This window comes from Ovis aries, chromosome 26, assembly GCF_016772045.2.
Source record: "Ovis aries strain OAR_USU_Benz2616 breed Rambouillet chromosome 26, ARS-UI_Ramb_v3.0, whole genome shotgun sequence".
Taxonomy (NCBI): domain Eukaryota; kingdom Metazoa; phylum Chordata; class Mammalia; order Artiodactyla; family Bovidae; genus Ovis; species Ovis aries.
The window spans coordinates 13,754,887-13,767,357 of NC_056079.1; the positions used below are offsets into that span (position 1 = coordinate 13,754,887).

General features: G+C 42.7%; 1 protein-coding gene across 6 annotated transcripts in view; it reads left to right on the forward strand.

Annotated features, from left to right (window-relative positions):
• The window catches only part of STOX2 (storkhead box 2), a 197,365-nt gene that overhangs the window by 101,839 nt on the left and 83,055 nt on the right, over positions 1-12,471 (forward strand). Inside the window, exon 1 of one of the 6 annotated variants that reach the window (XM_042241388.2) lies at positions 1-12,471. This exon is cut by the window's left edge and continues 12,789 nt beyond it; it is cut by the window's right edge and continues 46,803 nt beyond it. The exons of the other annotated variants lie outside the window; for them this stretch is intronic. The gene's annotated coding sequence lies outside the window, so the exon portion shown is untranslated. 6 annotated transcript variants of the gene reach the window in all.

Genomic DNA, 12,471 nt, shown 5'->3' on the forward strand with positions numbered 1-12,471 from the left:
CCGCCTCACCTCACTGTTGAGGCAGACACGTGGAGCATGGCCGGCCAGGATTTGGGAACTCAGAGCTTCCCGTTTTTCTAACACATCGCCCCTCCCCAGGTCTCCCTTCCTTCACAGTCCGGGGGAAAACAGCTGCAGGATAACCTCAAGTATATATGAAGTAGCTTGCCTTCTGTGGCTGCAGCCAACTCATTGGGCTTCAAAAGCCTCCTCTAATTATAGCTCCACAGTATGGCAAAAGCCTTGGCTTCTGTGGGCGAAAGCATGGTTTTTGGAGACGGCAGATCTTGTTTTCCCATATGCTGTACCCTGCTTGGTTGTGGGTGGTTTCAACATGTGGAAAATTTCAAAGAACATTTGTTTGGGATGCCAAAGGCAGAATGAGTGATGGTGTACCGTCCTGAGCTGAAGGGCCAGAAAGGAAGGTTTCCATTGTCAAGTGCAGCCGGAGGTGGGAAAGTGCGTTCTCCCCAGTGGAGCCGTGCAGAGCTTCACTGGGCTGGCCTTGATGCTGAAGGCCTCATGCCATGTTGTGTAGACAGGTCCCAGAAGGTTTCTGTTCAGCCTGGCAGTGGGAAGCTGGAGGTCAAAGGTCCCAGGCCATGAGCCCAGGGTTTCCTCTGTTGGTCTGAGAACAGGCTTCCTATCAAGATAAGAGTTCCTAAAATGTAGACACGAAGAGGGGGCCTTTTAACCCTCAGTTCCTCCCTCCGCCCCAAGAAGGGAACCATTGTTTATTGAGCACGTACTTGGTACCAGCCAATGCTTAAGAATGACCTCATTTTGTCTCAGAACAGCCCTGGGAGGCAGTCACCAATGAATATATGAAGCATCACAGGCCACGACCCTGAGATTTTTACACACACACACACACACACACACACACACACACACACACACACTTAAAATCTTGTATGTACTTGACTACTAGTCTACATGCTTGTTGTTGTTCTGTTGCTGAGTCGTGTCTGACTCTTTGCGACCCCATGGACTGTAGCCCACCAGCATCCTCTGTCCATGGGATTCTCCAGGCAAGAATACTGGAGTGGGTTGCCATTTCCTCCTCCAGTGGGTCTTCCTGACCCAGGGATCGAACCCACGTCTCCTGCTTTGGCAGGCGGATTCTTTACCACCGTGCCATCTGGGAAGCCCAGTGTACGTGCTACCTGTTGGCAAAATTCACTTCTTCTTTTAAAGTAAATGTGAAGTGTTTTCTTTCACCGCTCATTCGTCTTGTGCTCACTGTAAGGAGCCCGCTGGAGAGGCCTGGCTTGAACTAAGAGGAGAGATTTTAGAGTTTCCTGCTTACTCTAACAAATCTAACCTCAAGTATTTGTGTATGTCATTGGAAAAAAGAATCCCAGCTCTGCCAGCTGATGTTCTGAGAGTTACCACGCTTTGACCAAAGAATAGTAAGAGTCTCCTAAAGCCTGGCGGGGTGTCCAGGGGTGCATGGGAGGCTGTTGCTGGAATATTCCTGTGCTGCTGTTTGTCATGCTCCCTCTTATCACTCTAGAGGGGGTTTCTCATCCTTCTGCTGTGAGCTCCTTGCTGTCCTAACTTGCCCCGTGTTATCAGGAGCTGTCCATCAGTGTGGCGAACACCCCTGATTTTTTTTTTGGAGGAAATGAAATCCTTGGGATTGCACAGCTCTTAGGTCTTACTTGGTATGAATACCTGACAACCACGTTTGAAACTTCAGATGGAAAGAAGTTCCCCCACGGAGACATAATTTCATTCATTGGTAAACCATTCTCTTCCGCTGACTCATTTTCTCTGTACTCCTTTACTTTTTCTGTTAGGAAGAACTGGAGAAAGATGAGGTTTCATGCAGTCTAACTTTTGCCATCTGTTGTTCTAAGAGTTTACGCTGAGCAGTTTATTCTGAGCATCCCAGTAAGGCCAGGATACAAATCATGGAATAATTTGACAGTACCCTACCCAGTAATTTAAAATTACTCTATCAGGGGTCAAAAAAGGGGGAGTTCCATGGGTCTGAATGATACAAGATAGCATGAAGTCCAAGGTAATCAAGATATTAATAAACTAGGATTTTTGGTGAAGGTGATTTTTTAAAAAGTATCAATATTTAGCGGACTTCCCTGGCAGTCCGTTGGTTAAGGCTTTGCCTTCCAATGCAGTAAGTGCCAGTTCAAACCCTGGTCAGGGAACTAAGATCCCACATACTTCGTGGCCCCAAAAATGTAAAAAATGGGAACTATATTGTAACAAATTAAAGACTTTAAAAATGGTCCACATTAAAAAAAAAATTTTTTTTTTAAAGCTTGGATGGTTAAAATTGAGTAAATGAACCATGTCTTTGATGAGGAGGAGGGCATGGCAACCCACTCCAGTATGCTTGCCTTGAGATTCTCCATGAGCAGAGAACCCTGGCGGACTATAGTCCACGGGGTCAAAAAGAGTCAGACATGACTGAGCAACTAAGCACAGCAGGAGTCAGTTAACCAATTTAAAACACATCAGATATGTTTTTTGGGGGGAGAAAACTGTCCTTGTGATTTCCCCATAGGAGTCACTGAGAAAATCCTGTACAGTTTCTCCTATTTTTTCAGTGGTCAAGGAGGAGGAGTTCAGTCACCTATGGCAACGGAATGAACGTGAACAATACGAATGGGCAATCTCGTATTTAGTACGTCTGCTGGTGGGAGGACTTGCAGAATTTAGCACCTGCATAATCCTTGGAGTATGTAATATTTAAAGCATTGCAATACAGGAGCAAACTCCTGTTCTTTAGAACATTTAAAGAACAGCCTCAAAGTTTTATGATATATAGTTATTTTTTTAAAAAGCAAAAATTGGTTAAAATTATATGTCTTTTTAACCACTCCCTTCCCCCCGCCATGTTTTACCGCTGGTTAACTAGTGAATGCTTAATTCTCTATGTACTAGACTTTAAAATAGCAAATATGTATAATACAAAGTTGTCAGCTCTTAAATTAAAAAATATAATTTATAGTTTTTCTGTATTTTTAACATTAGGATCAAGGCACCGAAATAGATAAACTCATAGGATGAAAAAGATCCTTTCCTTGTATTCAGTTTCCTAAGATGAGTTTCTTAATATTTGCATATCTATGGTTTAATTTCTTGTTGCCAGGAAGGCAGTCTGGGAGAGATTTGACTAGTAAACCCGCTGCTTTAAAGGAAAGGGTTTTAACACTCTGCAGTAAGTTAAACGTCCAGAAATTACATTCATCTGAGCTAGAACTTTGACAGATTCACTGTGCCCTGCGGCTCAGGTCAGGAAGATGCTGCTTCAGCTACAAGCGTATTTGTAGGCTCATTCTTGGGGCTTCTCTGGTGGCTCAGATGGTAAAGAATCTGCCTGTCGTGCAGGAGACACAGAAGATGTGGGTTTGATCCCTGGATTGGGGAGATTCCCTGGAGGAAGAAATGGCAACCCATTCCAGGACTGTTGCCTGGAGAAGCCCATGGACAGAGGATCCTGGTGGGTTACACTCTATGAGGTCACAAGGAGTTGGACACAACTGAGTGACTAAACACACGCAAACACGCACACAAAACAAAAGGGTTCCTATCTCTTGTGCTTTTCTCTGAATGCTGTATTCTTATTTTTTCCCCCAGATGAGACACATACTTCACGATGGGTAATGTCAACTTCTGATTATTCAAATGCTATTCCTGTTCGTGGCCTGTGACAGGAGGCGGTGCTGTGGGATATAAAGATAGGAGCCCTTCTTCCCCTGGGGTTGCTTATTAAAACCCGGTTGAGAGCCCAGCATCTCCTTGGAGGTGAGCTGCAGAGAGCAAAATGTGGGACTTGTGAAAAGGCCCCAGTTCCCACCATGAGCTGGTGCGTGGGCAGCACTGGGTTGTGGTGTGCTTGTGGGTACTGGCCCTGAGTTGTTACTGTCCTTGCATTCTGGATATCCTCACCTGCGCACAGCCCAGACAGGAACATTCTGTGCCGACTGAGGCTCTGGGACACCGTCTGTGCACCAGCATCGAGCTGGTTCCTTCTGCAGAATCATCCAGGGAGCTTGTTAAGCAGATACGCATCTTGGCCTCATTCCTCCAGTATTCAGATTTGTAGTTTTGGGATGAGGGCCAGGGTTCTGTGTTTTTAGAAACTCCCTAGGTGATCCTGATGGACAGTTGGTTTTGGGGCCACTGATTTTGCATTCCCCTCTCAGGACTATGAGCCTTTCCGCTGATTCACTCATTTATTCAGTCACCTCCTCTCACATTTAACAAACTGGTACCCAGAGCTTGTGTGAAGGTTTGAGTACGTGGACTTGGCTTTAGAGAATGACAGTCAGTTCTTGCCTTGGAGATGCTCACAATCCCCTGGAGACACGTGGAGGTGGCTGCAGGATGCTGTAACCACACGGTGGAGGAGTGGAGTAAGGGGTACCAGAGCAAAGCAGGAGGGCCTAATGGAAACCTCGGAGCCAGGAAAGGACCTCAGAAAAGGCGCAGGGAGCCCCGAGTTGGCCCTCATAGATCTGATGGGAGTCAGCCACATGGTGAAGGCTGTGGGGAGGAGAGAGGCTGGAAAAGGTAGGGTTCCCCAGGCAGACCTCTCCTTTTGGAGGCTAATTGGGGATGGTGGGAGATGACGACCAAAGGGAGCAGAGACCACAACCTGCAAGGGTCTTACATTTCAAACGGAGGATCTGTAGTTTCATCCTGAAGGTAATAAGTCACAGAACGATTTCTGGGATGCTGGGATTTGCAGTTGAGAGGGATCATCCTAACTTAGGACGGAGGATGGGCCGAGGGACCCGAAGGAAGAAGCTGATGGGAGGAGAGTGGATACAGATGTGCTCGCAGGGGTAATGGGGTCAGAATATTGAGAACCTTGAGATGATGGTGTCTTGCTCTTCCTGGAAGCAGGAAGTCGGCCATTGGCTATGAGAGGTGGAAGAGATGCTGGGCGAGATGGTGAAGAGTTCTAATACTGATCACCATGTTGGTACCAGAAGAAGGATGAGTTGGTACCAGAAGAAGGATGTGCTATATGGATTGGGGAGCCACGTAAGGAGCCCAGCTGGGGCTGAAGACCCTGACTTTGCAGTGGCATTTAGTTTCTGTTGTCGTTATCAATGATAAACATTTTTTTTAATTCATATTTATTTATTTGGTTGTTCCAGGTCTTAATCCTGGCACTCAGGATCTTTTTTTTTTTTTTTTTAATTTTACTTGATTTTACTTTACAGTACTGTATTGGTTTTGCCATACATCAACATGAATCTGCCACGGGTGTACATGTGTTCCCAATCCTGAACCCCCTCCCACCTCCCTCTGCATACCATCTCTCCGGGTCATCCCAGTGCACCAGCCCCAAGCATCCTGTATCCTGCATTGAACCTAGACTGGCGATTCGTTTCTTATATGATATTATACATGTTTCAATGCCATTCTCCCAAATCATCCCACCCTCGCCCTCTCCCACAGAGTCCAAAAGACTGTTCTATACATATGTGTCTCTTTTGCTGTCTCGCCTACAGGGTTATCATTACCATCTTTCTAAATTCCATATATATGTGTTAGTATACTGTATTGGTGTTTTTCTTTATGGCTTACTTCACTCTGTATAAGCGGTTTCATCCACCAGTTTCACCAACCAGTTTCATCCACCTCATTAGGGCTGATTCAAATGTATTCTTTTTTTTTTAATTATTTTTTTTTATTTTATTTTTAATTTTAAAATCTTTAATTCTTACATGTGTTCCCAAACATGAACCCCCTCCCACCTCCCTCCCCATAACATCTCTGTGGGGATTAAAAAAAATGTATTCTTTTTAATGGCTGAGTAATACTCCATTGTATATATGTACCACAGCTTTCTTATCCATTCATCTGCTGATGGACATCTAGGTTGCTTCCATGTCCTGGCTATTATAAACAGTGCTGCGATGAACATTGGGGTACACATGTCTCTTTCAATTCTGGTTTCCCTGGTGTGTATGCCCAGCAGTGGGATTGCTGGGTCATAAGGCAATGATCTTTGATCATTGTCGTGGCGTGCGAACTGTTAGTTGCGGCACGTGGGATCTAGTTCTTTGACCAGGGATTGAACTCCAGGCCCCTGGCATTGGGAGCATGGAGTCTTAGCCACAGGATATAAGCAACTTCTTTATTTGGCTGAAACAGTTGTTCAGCTGATAACTTTTTTACCTGTGCAAACCCTACCCCAGAAGCATGTTATTGATTCCCATGGAGAGGTTAGGAAGCCAGGACTGTGCAGGTAGCTCTTTCCTCGTTGTGGGCAAACAGGAGTGAGAAACTTGGTTTCCATGATGCTGACAACCAACGGCAAGTGTTAAGAATTCTATGTAGCTGGCGCAGTAATCATTCATGACTTTTGTTTTGTTTTGTTTTCTGTTGAATATAGGCTGTTGACTTTTAGTTGGCATTTAGTTTTAAAGTTCTGGCTTCTTGGCCTTTTGGCTAAGATCTAGTATGGGAGCTTCCTAAGTGGCCCAGTGGTAAAGAATCTGCCTGCCAATGTAGGAGACACAAGAGACACAGGTTCGATCTGTGAGTTGGAAAGATCTCCTGGGGGAGGAAGTGGTAACACGTTCCAGTAGTCTTGCCTGAAAAGTTCCGCGGACAGAGGAGCCTAGCAGGCTGCCGTCCATGGGGTCGCAAGGATTCTGACACGACTGAGTGATTGAGTACAGTTTTAAAGCTAATTTAATTTGATTGGGTGTATTTTCATGACTGGTAGTCTTTAATCTGAGTGCAGAAGTGGAAAAACCAGACGTGTGGACTTTTCTGAGATTGGCACTTGGCCACGCAGAAGGATCAAAAGTGATCAGGAGGCTGATCTTTTCTCTCCCTGCTCCGTCACCTGTGGGTGAGGCTGGAGCTGATGTCTGATTTGAAGGTGTGGCCTTGAGAGTGGATGGGAAGGTGATCTGTGGACTCAGCTTAGTCCTCTGGATAGCGTTGACAGTCTGATGATAGTGTTCTAAATACTTCAAAGGTGAATCCAAATTAAATTTGGATTGGCAGAAATACAACAGGCAAAATATTTGAATCTTATTCTCAAGCTAAGTTGTTCAAAACTCACTTTTCAAGTTTTAAGAATAATTGAAATCTGAATATGGTGCCACTAAGAATTTTTTCCTAAGAACCATCAGTGTTATTCTCTAGCTCTAGTCAAGAAAAACTGATCATCTAATTAGGTCTTTGTCAGAAGGAACTTGCCATGTATATAATGTCCCACACTAGACAATGTAATAAATATAACTATGACTAGAACTGCACTAATTTGGGATAATTAGGAGGAAAACTTATTTAAATAAGTGAAAGACTTAAATTTTATAGAATGTTTAATGAAATGGAGTCATTACTTTCATGTCCTTAGGCTATCTAACAAATGGATAAATTATTTATAATTAGCATATCAATTGTTGCCATATAAGACATTGTTCCTTTATTATTTGAAAGCAAGTTATTTTTCCCTTCTTCAGAAATTGATATGGTCCCTTGAAACCTCATTAATGCTACTTATTTATACTAGCTAAAGATGACCTTTAGCCCAACCCAATTCTGTAATCCCCAAATTCCAAATTGGTAGATTTCAAATTAAAGTAAAATTTTGTTTTATGGGAGAATGAGGTAATTCTGAATCCTTAAAGACTGCAAGGAGATCAAACCAGTCAATCCTAAAGGAAATCAACTCTGAATATTCATTGGAAGGACTGATGCTGAAGCTATACTACTTCGGCCACCTGATGAGAAGAGCCGACTCATTGGAAAAGACCCTGATACTGGGAAAGATTGAGGGCAGGAGGAGAGGGGGGCGACAGAGGATGAGATGTACATGAGTTTGAGCAGACTTCGGGAGGTAATGAAGGACAGGGAAGCCTGGCATGCTGCAGTCTGTGGGGTCACAGAGAGTCAGACACGACTGAGCAACTGAATGAAAACAACAAAGACATTTTGGGCCTTTTGCTTTATATTTAGAAAGAAATACTTCTTTCTACCGTCTATATGGGAACAGGTATTTTAAAAATTCATAAATAATACCTTAAAATGCATAATATATGCACATGACATAGATATTCAAGAATAATGAATTGCTCAAGATAAATTTAAAAAGTAAAATTTTTTAAATGAAATCTAAGACAAAAATAAATAATAAAAGTCAAAAATAAGTAAAATATTTAAAATGGTAGTAAATAAACACTGTATCCCATAGTAAGTAAATAATAAACACATTGTTTTCCTCAAAGCCTGTTTCAGAATTGGTGATGATAATATCCTTCATTTATTTGGGAGCCCCTTAGATACCAATTACATTCTTCCATTTAATACAACAACCCATCCTGTGACGTTGGTACTATTATTATATCAGTATACTGATGAGGAATCTGCGGTTGGACATTTCCCATCTGATAAGTGGCTGAGCTAGGATTCAAATCCAGATCTAAGTTGTCTTAGTAAAAACCTTTAATATATTATCTTCCAGCTTACAGTTAGAGTAAAGCGAATGATGTTTTTCACCAGATCTGTAAAAGAATTAGGAGATGGAAACTGGGCAGTGAGTGAAATATCAGTGTCCTAGGAACAGAAAGGGGAAGAGTTGTGTTCAGTACAAAAATGGCAGCGCGGTGTGAGGATCAGAACCGGACATGATAAGAAGTATTAATCATTGACCTCAATCTTTTTTTCTAGCCAGTTATCAACTCTTTGCACATACAGACTTTCTTGTTTTACTGAACGTAGAGTTGACATCAAGTAGTGACTTCGGGCCCGGTTTGGAGAAGAGTGCCTGAGCTTGCATACAGGCTCTGCATGTCGGCAGCTTTGCAGTCTGGCCTCTCAGCCATCACTAATGGTTAGTCTTTTTTTGTGCAATGTATAGGGTGAGACCAAAAGACTATAGAACTGTACCCTGTATATCAAGTAACTGGCTATAATTAAATTCAATGCTTTGTGCTATTTTCTGATTCTTTGGTGACATTGGCCTTCCTTCAAAAAACCCAGTACGTATTTAGATACAAGTGTTTTAGGAATTCAGGGAAAAGAATGGCCCTTGGTCTGGTAAATTTAGAAGTATGTTCCCTCTCTTTATTCTAATTACATGCAGATATGTTGGGTCATTCTCTAACTGAGTGTATCTTTGAGACAGAATTTCTATCAATAACCGGTTGATTGTGTTATGTATATTTTGAGTATACTAAGTGAGACTGAGAAAGTGATAGAATCTCTGGACATAGTCACATCTGGTTCTTCTCAGCCTTTTGAAGCATTAAAACCAAATGAACAAAGAGGCTCTTTTGCTAAGGATTTATACATCTCATTTCATCCCCACATGTACCCCCAAAAAAGACCGTTTAGCAGCACTGGACGGTGGAGGGCCAAGGCATTGATGAGCTTGTAGTGAAATGCGTTTCTGAGGTCCTGAAACTGTCTTGTTCGCATTATGGTCACCGATTATTTTTGTGCATCTAGCACAACGAATTATCCTAGCTATATGACATAAGGGAATTGGTTTTCAGTATTCATTTTTAAAGCTTAATAGAATAATAGAAGGTATATTTCTTTCCTTTTTCTTGTGGGAGGAAGAAGCTATTTTTTAATGCCATCCATCAATATTTCTGAAAACTTGGTCTGAATACTGATACAAAACTACAATGTTTTCTTTCTTTCTCGAGTGATGATCCAAGAAACAGATGACTTCTGTAGATGTCCTTGTATCAGAGAGACGGAGCTTGAGCCATAATAGAAATTTCTACTGGGGGATAATGAAAGTGTCTTTTAGGATCAAAATGGCCTTTAAAATATTTAATCTTGAAACTAGAGTTTGTTAGTTTGTTGTTGAAATGACTGTATTAAACCCAAACCCTGGCTTGCTGAGTAACTTTTCCTTGTAATTTCCTAAAAGATCTTCATTTATCATCTACTACAACGTATTCCGTATAGAGTGACCTATTCGTGGTACTCTTCTCTTGGTTTATTCAGTGATCTCTAGCGTCTATATACAAGCAATATTTTAGGTCCCAGGAGTCTAAGGATGGTAAAAAAAACTCAGGCTCCTCCTCTAGTAGATGCTACGGACTATTGGGAGAGAAAGGAAGAGAAAGAGAGTCACTCTTCCTGGAAGGTAGTGTCCATGGTAAGGAGAAGCCAGAACTGAGCCTAAAGACTGAGACAAATCAGAAGGGCTTTGTAGGGAGGGTGACCCTACAATTTACTTCCAAACTGGAGTGTGTGGACCAGGGAAAGAGACACTGTTAATAAAGACACTGGAATAGCAGGCAGAAGCTGCAGTTCTCCCATGAGACACACGGTTACCTTACTTACTGGGTTAAGAGATTTGCAGGCTATTCACGAGGCAGTCAACGAGGAGCCAAGGAAGGTTTTTAATCTAGAAAGTGATGTGGTAGAAGTTGGCTTTGTGGAAGGCCAAAAGGGATGCATGGAGACGCAAATAAGGGCTGTTCCAGGGACCCAGGCCTGAGAAGGGGACCACTGGGAGTCGTGGTGACGGCAGAGAGGCAGAGTGGTGGCCAGTCCTGAGAGGCACTTTGGAGACCCAACCAGCAGACCTCGGTTATTACTGGATGCACCAGCTGAGCAGGAATGCAGGAGTCAAGGGTGGTCCCCAGGTTCCTGGGGAAGAGAGTGGCATCCTTTGCTGAGATGGAAGTGATGAGGAGTGGCAAGTTTGGGAGAGAGCATTGATGAGGTCCCTTTTAGACATGTTGTGTTTGAAGCCCTTATGTAGCGGGACAATAGACATGTTTGATAGATGTTTTTCCTCTCATGTATTAACCTGAAAATCAGTCTGCATAATATACTAATATTGTTACGTGTGGGTTTGATTCCCCATCGAGGTCTTGGGCCCAAAGATTTGCCTTGTTTTACTCAAGGGACCATGCCCATCTGGAATGGTCTCATTCCCATTTCGAGCCTTGTGAGAAGGGGTGTAGCTGGTCCTTCTTTCGGTTTGGCTGTGTCGGGTCTTGGCTCTGGTGTGGGCCTCTCTCTCCTGTTGCAGCACCAGGACTTAGCTGCCCGGCGGCAAGTGGGATCTCAGTTCCCGGACCCCACATTGAACCTGTGTCCCCTGCATTGAAAGGTGGATTCTCAACCACTGGACCGCCAGGGAAGTCAGTCCCTGGTCCTCTTGAAGAAAAGGTGGGGCTCAGCTTCCTACAGCAACAATGTTTCCCAGCTGCCTGTCATAACTTTGGAACATCTGGGTGTTTCTGTACCTTTAGAGCTAAAGAAATGTCCCACCTGAGAGCTCCTCCTTTGAACAATATTTGTAGCGTTTTGCAGAAGACTGCTTCAAAAATACCACAGTATTTACAAAGCACTTACTTTTAAGAGCTTGCCTTTATTTTTCCATATGTCCTTAGAATATACATGGGAAGCTGGCAAGAGGCGGAATTCACGTTATAAATGACAGTGATAAATATGACTTGGTTAATGTTTATATTCTCCAAATATGTATATTTTTAGTGGGCATCAATATAAAGGTTTCTCCTTAAGCTCCCAGAAGATTTCAGAAGCAGAATTTTCCATCCAACATGTCCATTTTGCATCCAACATGTATTTGAATTTGTGGCCAGAAATATCACACCTTTCCCCATTGCATTTTAGATAATAGTGATTAGTTTTAAATTTGATGTTGTAGATTTAGCAAAAGACATAATTGAGGACGACTTTTCTTAAGTATGTTTAATTGTATTAAAATCAAAGTGATTACATAAAAAGCTTTAAAAAACGGGGGAGTTTTATGTCATAATACATTGTGCCCAACTTGGGTATTCCTAACAATTTCAGTTTCGAACACGGTAGTTAAATGGTAGTATCTTCTGTTTGGAAAAGCATTTATTATTTGTTTATGTTCCATCTCATTCTCCCTCCCCCTGAAGTATTTGAAATGTCTTAGGGAGATTTTTAATATAATGTGATTTTAAATATTAAGTAAATGGACACAAGGAGAAAAAGTAAAAGTGAAGTAAAGTGAAGGTAGGATGTCTTAACTCACACAGAGATAATGTAGTTACTGGAAGCGACAAGAAATTCCATCGTATTTAAAGGTTAAATATAAAGAGGGCACTTCAGTGAACAATCACTGCTCCTCCTTCCTGAATGTCCTGCCCTATCCCCATTCTCTTAAATCAGGACCAGGCTTATTTGACACTTTGATCTAAGTGTATAGTCATCTTTTATTTTCGTATAGCCTATCTATGGGCTTCCCTGGTAGCTCAGTGAGTAAAGAATCTGCCTGCAATGCAGGAGAGATAAGAGACTCGGGTTCGATCCCTGGATTGGGAAGATCCCCCAGAGGAGGAAATGTCAACCCCCTCCAGTATTCTTGCCTGGGAAATCCCATGGACAGAGGAGCCTGGTGGGCTGCAGTCCATAGGGTCTCAAGAGTCGGACATGACTGAAGCAACTAGGCATGCAGCGCCAGAGTTAATTAAAACAGCTATCCAGATTCTTTTATTCAACAGTTCC